Here is a 15,716-nt window from a genome sequence, read left to right on the forward strand (position 1 = left end):
GGGATCTCTGCAGCCTTTCACAGCTTGAGGGGTGTGCTCCTGGCATCTTGGGGTTGGAGCCCCGAGGCTGCTCAGCACAGCCCTACCCCACGCCCACCCCCACCACAGGCAGCCATTATTATTATTATTATTATTGTTACTATTATTATTATGATGTTGCGATGCTGGGGAAGGGAAGCTGGGGCCTTCCACATGCCAGGCAAGTGCCCTACCACTGCATTATGGCCCCAGCCCGAGGATGATCTAACCCATAATGTCGCCGGTTGCCATATTGCAGAGATGGAGAAATCTGCCTGCTGGTCACACCTTTGGGGACTCCTTGCCCAGATGGCCCCCAACTGAAGAAGGCTTTGGAAACTTAAATGAACTGACCAAAAATGTCGAAAACACCGTTTGTTTTAAAAACATGCCTATAATACGAAATGCATAACATACACGAACATCTATGGAAGAAATGAAATATCTTCCCCAATTTTCACTGTTAATTTTATGGCAAATGACTTTGATATTTCTACATTGATACAGTCCCATAACCACGAATGTGCACACATATGTCAAATGTATTTTTTGTTTGTTTGTTTGTTTTTTTGTTTTTTTTTTGATACCAGGGATTGAAGTCAGGGGAGCTTTACCACTGAGCCACATCCCCAGCCCTTTCTGATTTTTTGTTTAGACACCGGGTCTCGCTGAATTGCTAAGTGTCTCGCTCAGTTGTAGAGGCTGGCTTTGAACTCGAGATCCTCCTGCCTCAGCCTCCTGAGCCACTGGTGTGAAAGGTGTGTGCTACCACGCCCGGCCTCAAAATCACTTAAAAACATAGTTTGGTGTGTGATTTTTCACCAGAGTACACTTTAAACATTTATCACAGCTTTGTCTTTGTTTCTTTCTCTCTCTCTTTGTTTTGGGATAAGGAGGATTGAACCCAGGACCTTGCACACACTAGGCAGTGTCCCCGCACAGAGCCACGCCCCAGTCCCCTCCTGGCCCTCTAAAGGCTGTGAGAATCCCACCGTGGGTATGGTAACGCTCCACGACTGTCTGGGGCGGTCCTGACCCTGTATCCAGGACCCGCTCTGAGGACGAGTCCTGGGACACAGACCCCTGGGCGGGAGCCTGCCTGTTTTAGGAACTTGATGGGTAGCAGGCTCCTTCCATGAAACTGGTCAGGGGCCCGAGTCACGGTCCCCGCGCCACCCAGGAATAAACTCCTTAAACACCTGGGCCAAGCCCCCGTCGGTCCTCCTGAGATGGGCCAGGAACGCTCTCCCCCGGGTTCTCGGGGCCTTCATCCCTCCGCTGGGAGCCGTTCATCTCCTTCAGCTCTTTTCCTCTTAGGGTTCTGTGTTTCCTGCTTGATATGCCAGAGTTCTGTAGAAAAAATATCCAGAGCACTAACCATTTGTTTATCATGAGCCTGGCAAATATTTCTATCAGTTTGCCAGTGGCTTTTGATTCCATTGATGATGCCTCTAGACACGCCCATTCTTTTTCCTTGTTTCTCCCCCAGTCTAATTTCAGGTGCACGAATCTCTCCATGGCCTCCCTCTCCCTGTGATGAATTTCTTTGTTTGGCTGCTTAAGAAATGCCTTCCTCTGTCTGCTCCCGTTAATTACTCATTGTTGGGTTCAGAGCTTTTATTAATTTTTGCATTCGATTCTGGATTTACAAAATCTGGAATTCACTTGGTTGTAGAAACCAGAGTCCCCATTGCCCCCCACCCCCCACCACTGTTTCCAGGAGAGGGTTTCCAGGGCGACGTCGCGTAGCCTCACCCCTCCGCTGGTGCTTGGGGGGACCAGGAAAGCCTGTCCATCAAAGCACGGGGGGGCTCCTCAGTGCCCCCCACATCCCTCCCAGAGGCCTGGGGTGGGGGGCCCGGCCTTCCCACGGAGCCCCAGGATGAGGGACCCACCTCTTCCCTTCCCCAGGACATCCTCAGACCCACCTCACAGCACAGAAGCCATCTGGAGACTGGCCTAAAGGAGCCCCATCTGTGTCCCCTGATACTGACTCAGGAGTCCCCCATGAGACACCTCCCACATCTGCTGTGGAAAGGGTCCTGATCACTTCTTTTTTAAATTTTAATCTTTTATTTTTTTTTGGTGGGGTACCAGGGATTGAACTCAGGGGCCCTCGACCACTGAGCCCCGTCCCCAGCCCTATTCTGTGTTTTATTTAGAGACAGGGTCTCACTGAGTGGCTGAGGGCCTCGCTGTGGCTGAGGCTGGCTTTGAACTCGTGATCCTCCTGCCTCAGCCTCCTGAGCTATTGGGATGACAGGCGTTTGCCACTGCACCTGGCTGATTAAAAAATGTTTTTGATTGACATCGGTTCCTTATGCACATCAGCGGGGTTCAGGGTGATATTTCAAAACATGCATACAACACACGACCCCCATTGAGCTCTGCTGTGCCCCAGGGTGGGGTGAGGGGACAGTTTGCTGGGTGGAGAGGAACAGGCTTGAACGTGAGGCCGATCCCCCAGCCCTGGCCATCACCCCAGGTCACCCCCGTATCTCCCGGGCACTGTGTAGTTTATGAGTTAAATGGCGACTGTCCTAGGTCTTGAAGGAAGTCACCCCCTTGGCCGTCTTCTGCAGTGGCAGAAACACACGAGACACCTGCTCAAGAAACACCCGCCACCATTTCCCAGGTTCAAGCAGCAAAGGCCCGTCTCACCAAGGGCCTGGTGCGCCTCTGTGTTATGGTGCGAGAGGGCCGGCTCTCGGGGCTCTGCTCCTGTGTTGGCTGCAGGGAGGCATGAGGCAGGCAGGCCCCGAGAGGCTCAGAGAAAGGCCCAGGCTCTCATCTCCCAGGACATCTTCCTGGTCCGGCCCATTTGCTCGAAGCTTCGGTTTTCTCATCTGAATGTTAGAAGCAAAAACAATACTTTGTGTCTGAGAGCTTCAAAGATCAAACAAAACAATCCTGCTTATAAAAAGTCAGCCCAGGGGCTGAAAAGTAGAAATCTCCCTGCCTGCCACCGATTCCATAGAGCTTTAGAATTTTCATTCATTCATTCATTCATTTTCCCCTCTGTATTCCTGCCCCTGGCGCACAGTAGAGGCTCATTTAATCAATGCTTGAGTGAATGAATGAAAGAAGAAACCGACATACATTAAGTGCCAAATAGTAGGCCAGGTGCTGCTGATATTCAGGAGCTCGGCATGCCACAGGAAAGACAGGCATAAAGAAAAATTCTCTCAAGTTGTTAGTGTCACAACAAGGACGGAACTACGTAACATGCTCTCTGCCATGTTATGATGCAGCAAGAAGGCCCTCACCACAAGCAGCACTGTGCTCCTGGACTTCCTGGCCTCCAGAACCATAAGCCAAACAAACCTCAATACTTCATCAACCATCCAGCCTCAGATACTTTGTTATAGCAACAGAAAATGAACCACGTCATGTGGTTTCAAGTATAGCTGGGGGAATTTCAAGCGAGTCATTAGTCCTCCCTGAGGGGTGCTGTGGAGTTCCTATGTGGTGTCCCCCAACAGCTCATGTGTGAGACAATGCAGGAGCGTTCAGGGCGAAATGATTAGACTGTGAGTGGTGCACCTTCATCAGGGGGTTAATCCACTGATTGAACAACTGAGTGGTGACCATAGGCTGCAGGAGGTGGGTCACTGCGGTGTGCCGTTGGGACTTACAGTTTGTCCTTGGTGAGCAGAGCGCTGTCTGCATCCTGGTTGTCATGCTGGCCACCACACCCTTCCTCCATGACGTCCGGCCTCACCTCAGCCCAGAGCCATGGAATCTGCCCGTCATCGACTGAGCCCCTGAAATCACGAGCCCCAAGTAAACTCTGCCTCCTCTCACTTGTCCTTGCCAGGTGCTTTGGGCACAGTGACAAGAAAGCTGACTGAAATGAGAAGCCAGCAGGAGCAGGTGACTTCTACGGTGGACTGGTAGCCGGGCAGCAGTCGACTGGGTGGGACCCGGGTTCTGGCCATGTGTGGGAGCCCCCTGGCCCTGAGCCTCACGCCAACCCTGGGAAGTGGGAGAGGATGGCGCCCCATTTCTCAGCCGGGAGGCCTGAGGTCTGCAGGCACCAGAGGCTCAGAAGAAGCCGAGCCTCAGCTCAGCTCCCGGGATTTGGGAGCCAGTGTCTTAGGCGGAGGCACCTTCGACTCTGACCCTGTGCGGAAGCTGAGGTCGGTGGCTGGGTTCCCAACACAGGCACAGGGAGCACACTCCAGATGCCACATCTTCCTGATTACAATGGCTTCTCTTCTCCGTTAGGGGTCTGTGGTGGGGCCACCCGCACACCTGGTGGGGGGGTTGAAAACACTCTCCTAATGTTTGGGTGTTGGAAGCTGAATCCCCTCATTCAGAGTTGGTATCTGGTGGGGCTTTAGGGAGGTAATTGGGGTTAGATGGGGTTATGAAGGAGCAGGCCCCATGATGGCATTTGTGACTCTATATAAAGAAGGAGACCAAGCTAGCACACTTCCTTGGTCCCACCGTGAGATGCTCTCTGCCATGTGATGATGCAGCAAGAAGGCCCTCACCACAAGCAGCACTGTGCTCCTGGACTTCCTGGCCTCCAGAACCATAAGCCAAACAAACCTCAACACTTCATCAGTCACCCAGCCTCAGGTACTTTGTTATAGCCACAGAAAACGAACCCTGGCATGTGGTTTCAACAGCTTTGAGAATGCAGCCTTCAAGTCCTGCTTATGCTCCCTCCTGGAGAGCTCTTGGATCTGTCCACCTCTCTCCATCCCACCTATCCCAAGCCTGGATGCTGCAGTGACCTCCTCCTCAGGTCTTCTAGCTTCTACTCCCACCCCTCTGTGGTCCACATCACAACCAGAGATCACAGATGCTATCACATTACATCCCTGTCACCTGTGACGGTTCCTGCTGTCCCCAGGATGAAGTCAAAATTCCTTGACATGGCTCACAAATTTCCTGTGTGACCGAACTCCTGCTGACCTCCCTGACCCTATCTCTGTATACCTCCCTCCTCTCACTCCCACCTCCCTGAGGGACATCACCATTTCATCTCCAAAAGGCCTTCTGCTCGCTCTTGTCTCTGGGCCTTGCATATGCTGTTCCCTCACCTGCTGCTCCCTTCCCCATGGCCACCCAGCTAACTCCAGCTTCTTAGTGTAGTTTCAGTTTAAGATTTGCTTTCTCTGCAAATCTGTCCTGATCCCCAAATCTGGTTTAAGCTTACCCACGACCTCTGGGGTTACCCTCATTACAGTGTATTACATCATAAGACAACTGTCTGGGTGCCCTGACCCTGTGTTTCTCAAAGTGTGTGCCATGGAACAAACACATCGAGCATCATTAAAGATCCAGTTAAAATGCATGTTCCTGAGCTCCACCCGGGCCCTGAGTCAGCCTCTCTTAAAAGTGGATTCTTTAAAATATTGTTTTGAGGGATGCCGTGGTGCACACCTGTCATCCCAGTGGCTCAGGAGGCTGAGGCAGGAGGATCACGAGTTCACAGCCAGCCTCAGCAATGGTGAGGCCCTGAGCAGCTCAGTGAGACCCTGACTCTAAATTAAACACAGAATGGGACTGGGGGTGGGGCTCAGTGGTCGAGGGACCCTGAGTTTAATTCCCGGTACCCCCTCATCTCATAATGAAACAATTTTACCTTTTGATTGTGGATATTTTCAAATGGACCAAAAATAGAGCAGCGCCAAGCAGTCCTGTGTAGCACCAGTCTAGTGGCTGCTCCCGCGGGGCCCTCCAGGGCTCCTCAGGCCTGCGGCATCTGCCCCAGCGCCACGCTCACGCCTCTCCAATGGCGGGGGGCAAAAGTCCACATTTATCTGTGTTCCAGGGGGTCCTGCTGTCTGCTCAAGTTTGAGCTCCATGGGTACGCAGAACCATCATGTACCATTGTTCTGAGCGCTCCCAGGAGCTTGCTTACCTGTCCCCCCAGGACCCGTCTTATGTCCTCTAGACCCTTCTTCCCACAATTTTCCATCTCGTATATTACTTTGGAGCAAATCTGGATAGTGTGTCATTTGATCTTGGAGAGCTTCTAAGGGACGCAGACTCCTGTGAAAACTGTTGGAATCGTCACCACTAGCTGCTGTCACCCTGGCTGGCTGTGGCACGCATTTAAATGTGAGCTGTTGCCCTGGGTGCTTTGCTGGCTCCGTGAGGGCAGGGGTCGGGGCTGGTCCTGGTCACCATGTGCACCTGCTGAAATCCTGCCGGAGGCCAGCAGTTTGGGTTGGAAGCTGGACTCGGGGACAGCAAGAGTTAAACTCTTCCCTGAGGAAGGAGCAGGCTTCACGGGTAAAAGGAATTTTTTCCCTCTCTTCCTGTCTCTGCAGCCCCAAGCAGAGCCCAGCACCCGGGGGAGGGTACCAATCAGAGTGTTGCCTTGTGTTGGAAAATATTTATGTCACCTACCAAGCTGGGAGCAGACTCAGCAGGCTTCCCGGGGCCTCCTGATCGACAAGGTCGCATCCCAGCAGCTGGGGGAGGGAGGCGTGCCGGCCTGGCAGCTGTGCCCGGCTCCCGAGGCTGCCAGCCTGCGAGGCTGCATCAGGAGAGGGAGGCGCACTCGCCTGACCCCAGCTCCCGGGCAGCAGGGGTGGGGGATGCCTGCTGGGAGGGACAGCTGGGGGGCGCGGCAAGCCAGGAGGAGAGAGGGGCAGGGACAAGAGGACGGGGGCTCAGCCAGGTCGGCGTCCACAAGGTGCTGGGGCGTTCTGAGCGCTCACAGGCGTCACTTCAAGGGATCTTCATCACCTTCCTGGAGATGGGCAGGATCATGCCCATTTACAGACGGGGAAACTGAGGCTTTGAGAAGGTTGGTGAAACATGGAGCTGGGACTTCCTCGTACCAGGTGCACATCAGGCCATGACTCCAATACACGAGAAAAACAGTCTGTGTGTCTACCTACCTGTCTGTCTATCCACCATCCATCCATCCCTCTGTTCATCCACCTCGATCTATCATCTGTCCATTCATACATCTGTCCATCCACATTTCTCCATCCATCCACCCATCCACCCATCCATCACACACCTCTATCTACCCATCATTCCATCTACCTCTATCTGTCCATCTATCCACTCATCCATCTGTCCATTTATCCATCCATCCACATTTATCTATCCATCTATCTACCCACAGGCATCTCTCTCTCTCTCTCTCTCTCTCTCACACACACACACACACACACTCACACACACACACACAGTTTCTCAGTTTGAACTCTAGAGTGAAGCCACACCTACAGATTAGGCAAATCTCCTGTTTTGATCATGAGAAATACAAAGACCCCAAAGTCACATCTGTAAGAACTTTGAGCTGGGATGCTATTTTGGTCTGCTTTTTTGTTATTATGACCAAAAGACCTGACAACAAAAATTTAGAGAAGGAAAAGTTGATTTTGGTCCACGGTTGTAGAGGTTCAGTCTGTGGTGGGCAGAGTCCATAGCTACGGGCCCAAGTTGAGGCAGAACATCATGGTGGAGGGGTGTGGCAAGGAAATCGGCTCAGAACAGGACAACCAGGAAGAAGAGAGAGAGCTCTGCTCATCAGGGACGAAAGATGAATCCCAGAGGCACTCCCTCAGTGGCCTACTGCCCCCACACACCCTCCCTGGCTACAGCTGAGCCAGACTGCCTGAATGCAAATACTCTTTCTGCCATTTACTGTGTGGTGTTGGGCAGGCTTCCTCTCTGTGCCTCCGTTACTCATCTGTAAAATGAAGTATTAATAGGACTTCTAGGACAAGTTTTGAAGATTCAATGAATGAGCGTTGGTAAGATGTTTAGCACAGTGCCTGACATCCCAGGAGCACTGTTTTCTGTCTAGTTATTGTCCTAGTTAAGCTGGGTGTGTGAAATGTGACTCTAAAACTCAGTAAAGCAACCACTACCATTTACTATGTTTGTATATTTGGGAGGGCAGTTTAGCTAGGCTGCTGAAGGAATGGTTGTCCCTGTTCCATGGTGTCTAGGAAGTCTCAAAGATTGGAAATTGAAATCATCTGAAATCTCGCTCACTTGCTTATTTGCCAGTTGGGGTGGGTGAGAAGTGAGGCTGGTTGTAGTGGGGGCTACGATCCAGGATCATTCACCGTGGCTTCCTCATTGAGCTTGGGCTTCCTTCCAACATGGCAGCTCATTTCACAGCTGAGCCAGGTAGAAGCTGCAGCTTTGTATGACTTAGCCCCAGAAATCACAGAGTATCACTGATGATGTGCTTTATTTGTCAGAGTGGCCACAAGCCCTTCCAGGACGGGGGAAGGAAGAATAGACTTTACTTATTGACAGGTATGGTAAAAATTTTCAAGAGCATACAGGGTTGGAAATGTAGCTATGACCATCTAGGAAATACCATCTGCAACAGACTTGGTTGGTTGTATTCAAGCTGCAGGTTTGGGGATCTTGGGGAAGGGGGTCTCAGGGAGCCCTGTACCCAAGAACCCAGCTGTCCCTTCTAAGGTCTGGTCTCCTCTCTAAGTTATTCAGGTACCTTCCCCACAATTAAGCCTCAATCTCATTTTGATCTTGATGTACTCATCCTGAATCCCTGTTTGGTCCTGATGTACTCATCCTGAATCCCTGTTTGATATACTCATCCTGGATCCCTGTTTGGTCCTGATGTACTCATACTTCATCTCTGTTTGGTCTTGATGAACTCATCCTGCATCCCTGTTGCCCCCAAACATGTGTTCTTCCTCTTTCCCCCTTCATGGCATTCAGTGCTATATTTTCTGGGACTTGGACACTTAACAAAGCACAGGAAGAGCCTTGGCTTATGTACACATTTTCCCAAGGCAGAGCAACTTGGATGAGAGATGCAAAGAAGGTAGGGGAATGAGCCCAGAGGTAGCATGAGCTGAGCCAGGCCCAGGCCCCACTCAGAGAAGCAAGTAGCACCCACAACTCTGTCTCCTCTCCATGTCAGGGGAGCTGTGGGGACCAAAGGGGAGGATCTGGGAGCCTTGCTGGGGATAGCCAAGGATTGGACAAACAGGCCAGAGATTCATCCTGCCTCCACATGGGTGGTGTGGCCAGGCAGAATGTTTGGTGGGAGCAAAACTCAGCTTAACATCTTATGTGATTCCGTATCCTAGGCCACTGCCTCTGAGCCAGATGGAGCTGGATAACCTCTGGGAGGCTCAGGTTGCCCTCTCCCCACCCACTCTGTGTTTCCAAGGACTGCATATCCTGTGAGGGGGACTTCCATGTGGAAGAAGTGACCAAACATTGCATTATCTAAGTAAATGTTCCCTGAATAAATCAAATAGCTCCAGGTCCTCGAGATAACAATGAATGAGCCTGGAGCAGCCCTGGACTTGGTGGAGCTGATTCCAGTAGAAGATATCAGACAACAGGAAGTGATAATGTCAGAGGACAGGAGTCCCTCTGAAGAAAAAAAAGTTTTAAAGGGGGAAAAATAGATAAAGGATGACTATTGCTAATTTGAATCAAAAGTGGTCAGAGAAGATACTTGGAGGTGATGACATTTGAACAGAGACCTAGGGAAAGAAGGGAGAAAGGCACAGAAGAGGGGGGAAAGCACTTCTAGCAGAAGTGACAGCAGATGCAAAGGACCTGAGGCATCTTTGAGGAGCTACAATATCAGGGTGATGGGAATGGAGGGGGAGGGGGGAATGGTGAGAGGGGGAGGGGCAGCTACATGGGACCCTGTAGACCACAGTAAGGATGCCGAGTTTTGTAATGAGTTATGTGTAAGATCAAGTGAACGGATAAGTAAATAAAACAAAGGGAGAGTTGAGTGGATGTGTGAATCCACGGGTGTCTGGGCAGATGGATTGAGAGGTGGATGGATGGGCGGCTAGATGGCTGGATGGATGGATGCAGGCATGGGAAGGAGGTTTCTTGTGAGGATGGACAGATGGGTGGGTAGATGGATGGGTGGGTGGATTGGTGCTGGAATGACAGGTAAATAAACAGGTGAACCAGTGAATTGTGGATATGTGGATGGATGGACCGACAGACTGGTGGATGGAGAGAGGGACCGGCATTGCCCAGAAACAGACACACTAAATTAAAACTTACTCCGTTCCTGGCCCGCACTCCGGCCCCTGGGCACCAGAGCGACGCCCGGGGAAGCGGGGCCTGGCTCAGCTGATCCCCAGCTGCCCTGGGGCCCAGGCAGAGCCTTAAATAACGCCCCTCCTTCTCCCGAGAGCCGTTCTGGTGGCGCAGGCACCGAGAGGCGTTTGGGGCAGGCAGCCGTCACTAACAGATTCATTAAGCTCGCTCCAGAGCAACGATAAAAAATCAATTTAGTTCACCAGGCAGCTTGAACGCGCGCCAGGCGCAGCGAGCCTCCCATCCGCGAGCCGGGCGCACAGAGGTGCTGGGGGTGGGGAACTGGAGCGAGGCAGCGCCCTGGGGTCGCAGAACCCACCGGCCCTGCCACCGCCGCCCAGGGCCCCGATGGCCCCGAGTGGACGCTGCCAAGCCCCGGGGCAGGCGCCCCGCCCCACCGCGGCTCCCTGGGTCATTTCCACCTGAACAGTCGCAGCCCGCGGCCGAGGGGGGTCTTGGCAGTGTCCTGCTCTGGCCGAGCACCAGCCTGGCTGGGAAGCGGGTCGGGCCGGTACAGCTCGGGCCGAGGAGGGACCAGCGGACACGAAGGCTTTGGGGGCTGAGCACTGGCTGCTATTGGCATCTGTCAATCATGACAGGAAATAGGTGACAACTCCAAGGACGGTGATGGAGGGAAAGGAACCGTAATAAGAGGGTGGGCAGGGTGATGGGGAAAAAGTCATGGTGCCTCTGTGGGGTCGCTACAGTGGGGAGACCTTAGCACCCCAGACCCGGAGGGGGAGGGGCATGTCACCCCAGCCAGCAGGGGGCGCTGCCCAGCGGTGGAGGAAATGGGGCCCCGCGTGGCCGGTAGGGGCAGCGAGCAGACTGCGGTCCTCCCCATCCACCTCACCTTCTGCTGCAGGCGCCCCTTTGGGACCTGCATCAGTCGCAGAACTGCATCATGCACAGGTCACAGGGCTTGGGGACAAGGACCAGGGGAAGCTGGGAGGACAGATGGAGGATAGACAGCGCAGCGTCACAGAGCAGAGCTGGCACAGCCCCATGGCCCAGTGGGGAGAGAAATCGCTCATCAAGCCTCATCAGGGAACGTGGCGGCTCCCTACAGAGTCCTGGCTGCGTCTGGGATGAATGGGCTGCGGGCTGGGGACAGGGAGGGATGGGCGCAGGCGGGAGGAGAGAGTTGGACAGAAAGACAGGGATGCTGGCCCAGAGTGGGAGACACACTTGCAGGGACAGGAGTGCCCAGGACAGGGTGGGGTGTGGGGAGAATAGAGACAAGCCAGGGGAGAAGGACAGTGAGGGACCCCGAGCCTGGAAGCCTGGGCAGAGGTGGGGGCTAGAGTCTGAGAAGCCTCCCTACCCGTTCCCTGGGGCACGAGATGGGAGGAAGCGGCAACACCCTCCTGGTGGCGGCTGCGCCCCTGGCACGACCCTCCGCGCCCAGGAGCAGGCTCTCCTTCGGGATGTGGGTGAGGCCTGAGCGGTCGCAGGCAGGTGCTGGGCTCATCCTCACGTGGAGATGCCGGGGCATGACCCCACACGGCTCCCTCCTATCCTGACCCTGCTCCTGGGACTAAGGGGGACGTGCCCACCAGAGAGAGGGCAGATGACTGCCCACACGGCCTCCCACGCGCACACGCACAGCGCCCCACACCCAGGCACTCGGCGCACGCCACAGCCAGACTCCAGCTGCGGCCAAGAACTGCCGGGAGGGAGCCATGGGGCTCTGGTGGCCGCCCCCAGCGGGCAGCTGACCAGCACCAGGATCCCTGCAGAAGGCATCCACATTCCCAGCCCACCTTCCCAGCTCCTCGGTCCCCAGGGGTCAGAGCAGGGCCCCATCGATGTGGTGCAGAGAGAAGGGGAAGAAAACAGAAGATGTGGACCAGGGAAGGAGGAGAGAGGAGGCTGTGGGCAGAGGACCTGGGGCGGACTGAGAGGCGGCTGGAGTCGAGGCCGAGACTCGAGGAGAAACAGCGTGCGAAACCGTGGGGTCCGGTGGTGATGGACACACGGGGGTCCTGGGTGCCGCTGGGGTCTTGCTGTGAGCAGCTGCCTGGGGCAAGGCCTTGAGGGCACAGGGAGAGGAGGCAGGAGGGTGGAGGCCAGGGAGACTGAGACGGGGCCAGGTGGAGACTCTGAGGCAGGCGTGTGGCCCCCCGCAGATGGGCCGTGAACTTACGCTGACGTCGTTTTTCACGTGGGGGCGGCGGGTGTCTCCGATTCCAGTTCCATTTTACAGATGGGAAAACAGAGGCCTGGGCCGGGGTCCCACGTGCAGGAGGCCGAGTCTGGGCTGGGGTCCAGCTTCCCGAGGTGTGGGCGCTCTTCCCAGCACCCCTGCCGGTTTACTGCCCAGCGCTCCAAATTCTCTGAAATGAAGAGGCCCATTTGCAGGCGGCGGGGAGGGGGGCTCTCCATCATTCCTGCGGGTGTCCCTCTGCCAAGGAACGCAGCCAACATTCCTTGGAATCCGTGGCTGTGAGCTGCGCACAGGGGAGATAGAATCAGACAGGGATGTTTGTAATGGCTTCCAAATGTCTGGCTGCAGCTGCGAGCCGTCCCGTCCCGGCAGAGATGAGGAGGCTGGGATAGGGGAGGCCCACCCCTGCCTCTCTCTCTGCACGCAGCCTGGGGGATGGTCGTTGGTGGAACTCCGTGTAGACGGCTGAGCTGCTCCCCAGGTGCAGGCCGAAGAAGGAGTGAAGGACCCATGAGTTAATGAGTGAAGGCAGGACGTGGGCACAGCAGCGGGGTCCTTTCTGTGAAGGCCTGCACACGCTGGCCACCTTGGTGAGGTCTCACAAGCATGCGGTCAGCCTGCCCATTGGACAGATAAGCAAACTGAGGCTCAGAGGTGAGGGCTTGGGCCTATGCCACCATGGAGGGTGGGGAGACCTTGACTCTGGTCCCCATGTGTGGGGAAGTCTTGCTCTCAATCCCACACCAGGCAGCTGGGGAGCGGCTAGCCCAGGCCAGGCACACAGTGGGGATCTCAGTTTGGGAAGTACATGGCGGACAGTCTCCTGGGGGCCAGTGGTAAAGTCTCCTGATAATCACCGCCTCCCTTTGCCAAGACCCAGTTTCCCCTTCTGAGAGGGAGCCGTCAGGGAGCCGTGGGGGCGCCGACGGGGCCTGTCTCATTGCATTGCTTTGCCAAACAGAAACTTCCAATATGATCTTTTCCCTCATCGAATCCTCCCTCCAACCCTAAGAGAGGGTTTCTTTCTTCCCTTTTTCTTTTTTCATCCCCGCCCCCCCCCCAGCCCCCAGTGCTGGGGACAGAACCCAGGTCCTCGAACATACTAAGCAGATGTTCCACCATTTCACTACATCCCCAAAGCCCTGTTTTCTAGAAAGAATAAGGAGGCTCAGAGAGGTTAAGTGGCCTGCAAAAGATCACACAGCAAGGAATGGCCGAATTAAGGGGCCAGTGGATCAACCCCTAGGTTTCGGCTAACACCCAAATGTGAAGGTATGCCAATGAGTGCTGGCACAAGAGCAGGTTCAAACAATGCCAGACAGACGCCTTCTGTCCCCAGAGGAGTTTCATCTGTTCTTGCTCTTCTTAGAGGTGAGGATCTAAGTCCAGAGCAGGAAGTCAGGCCAAAAGGCTGCAGCCGTTCCACATGGTTGGCTCCTACAGGCCAGGTTCCAGGTGTGCAGAGAGGGGGTGAGGGGCCTGACAACCCCACCGTGCTCAGGCCCCTCCTCTGACATGATGTGCCCTTCACACCCCCCCCCCCCCCATACTTTGTAGTTTCCCAAATGGAATCAGGAAAGGTTTTGTTGAGGAAAAGATGGAGAGTGACACAGTCTGTGCACTTGGAGAACACCACAGTCTGCCATTTCGTGATACTGTCCCTCTTGGGCCGATGGACATCCTTGGGATCACGCAGAAGTACTCGATTCCCACAGAGATTGATTTTTTCTCCTTTTCCCCCGAGGTGGGGCCTATTGTTTTCCCTTGATGAGTGGAAAGCACAGAAAGAATAAGGACATCAAGTCCTCCCCGGGACAAGGGGCCACTGCACACATCCTGGTATGCATCTGGGCTATGGAGTGTGCCTCACACGCACACTGCCCACGTGTCCACTCTAGCCATCCTTCAGATCAGACAGGATCAGAGCTTCCAACTCGAAAGCCCTGGCGGGTCACAGGAATGGGGGGGGGGCGCGGTGGGGGCGGGGCAGGCCGGACTCCAGGGCCCCCCTGGGGGGCGCTGTCCCCCTGCCTCACACACGTGGCGCTCCGAGGAATGCAAGCCGAGGCTACCCTGTGCTCTCATTTCCCAAGAATCTCCTTCAAGCTGGATTTCTACAGAACTGCTCCCATTTTCTAAAGAAAATGTCCCGTAAATAAAGCCTGTGGGGGAGCCAGGAGGCGGGGGCTGCTCTGAGCTGGCCCCTTGGCCCCCCTTGGCCCCTGCGCCCTGCGAAGTGATCCGCAGACCTGGGGGCTTCTCTCCAGCAGCCGGTTACTGCAGGATCCCTCCGCCTCTTAGGCAGGTCTGGGGTCCTAGGGTCTGGGGTCTTCCCGGGTCTCCCTCTGCACTTCCCGGCTCCCCTCCTCGGGCCTCGCCCCCCCCCGCCCCCCACTCCACTCACTCTGCTCTTTCCTACCATTCAATTTTATTAATGGCTGATTTTCTTCTTAAACTGTCTGGAGGCTGCACTAGCTGCGTGGTTGCCAGCGGCGGATCGATAGCTTGGGGTGGGGAGTGTCATTCCATTAGCTAAGTGCCATGTAATCTACTTGGTAAATCCCATAACCTCTCCCTGCGCTGACCGGAGGCCAGGCAAAGGAGGAGTCGGCCCGACCTCCAAAGAAGTCAGGAGGAAGGTTTGGACGCCCCCACATGCACGCTGGGGTTTGGTCCGGGTCTTCCTCGCCCCGCACCTTGTCCCCATCCCGTCTCCTTCCACGGATCTTCAGTCCATCACGGTCCCACATCTGCAGAGATTTAAATGACAGCAGGTTCCCATTCGCTTTAAGCAAAGGCCGGTCTCACCCACCCAGTTCACAGAGGGGCAAACCGAGGCTGCGAGCATTGCCAGCTTCGGGGCGGCAAGATCCGGGATCTGGACCCAAGACTGGCCGCCCTGCTGTCTGGAAGCTGAGTTAGGGGCCGCCATCGAAGGACACGGAGGGAAACCGCCTGGACTCCTGCCCAGCCACGGTGGAGATCTCTCTGGCCTTGTGAACAGTTTACTGCGTTCCTCTGGCCTCTCTTTATGGGGACTGGTAGCCCCAGATGCTGTTAAACCATGGAGTTATGGCCACCACCAGGGGCCAGGGAGCTCTCTCCTCCGGGGCTGGAAGGCATTACAGATACAAATGGCTTTCCCGGAGACACGGGGCTCGTGGGAGGTGCGATGGCTTCACAAGGGAGGTCCCAGCCCAGGCAGGCTGGGCACGAGGGGCTGGGAGGTGGCCTGGTGAGCAACCCGATATACAGAGCCCACGATTCCCACTGACAGTCTCTGCGGGACCCCTCGGAAGGGTTCCAAACCATCGATGGTGAGACCCGGGGATACTCACAGCCCTGGGCAACAGGGTCTGCCTGGGCTTGGGGCATGAAGAGGACCGACAGAAGAGGGACGAGAAGGGGAGGCCAGGGGGCTTTGGAACTGGACAGAGAAAGCCATGGCCCTCTGAGCCTCGGTTTCCTCATCTGTGCAATGGGGCTGATCGTGGTG

This window comes from Callospermophilus lateralis, chromosome 1 (assembly GCF_048772815.1).
Source record: "Callospermophilus lateralis isolate mCalLat2 chromosome 1, mCalLat2.hap1, whole genome shotgun sequence".
In the NCBI taxonomy this organism is placed as follows: Eukaryota; Metazoa; Chordata; class Mammalia; order Rodentia; family Sciuridae; genus Callospermophilus; species Callospermophilus lateralis.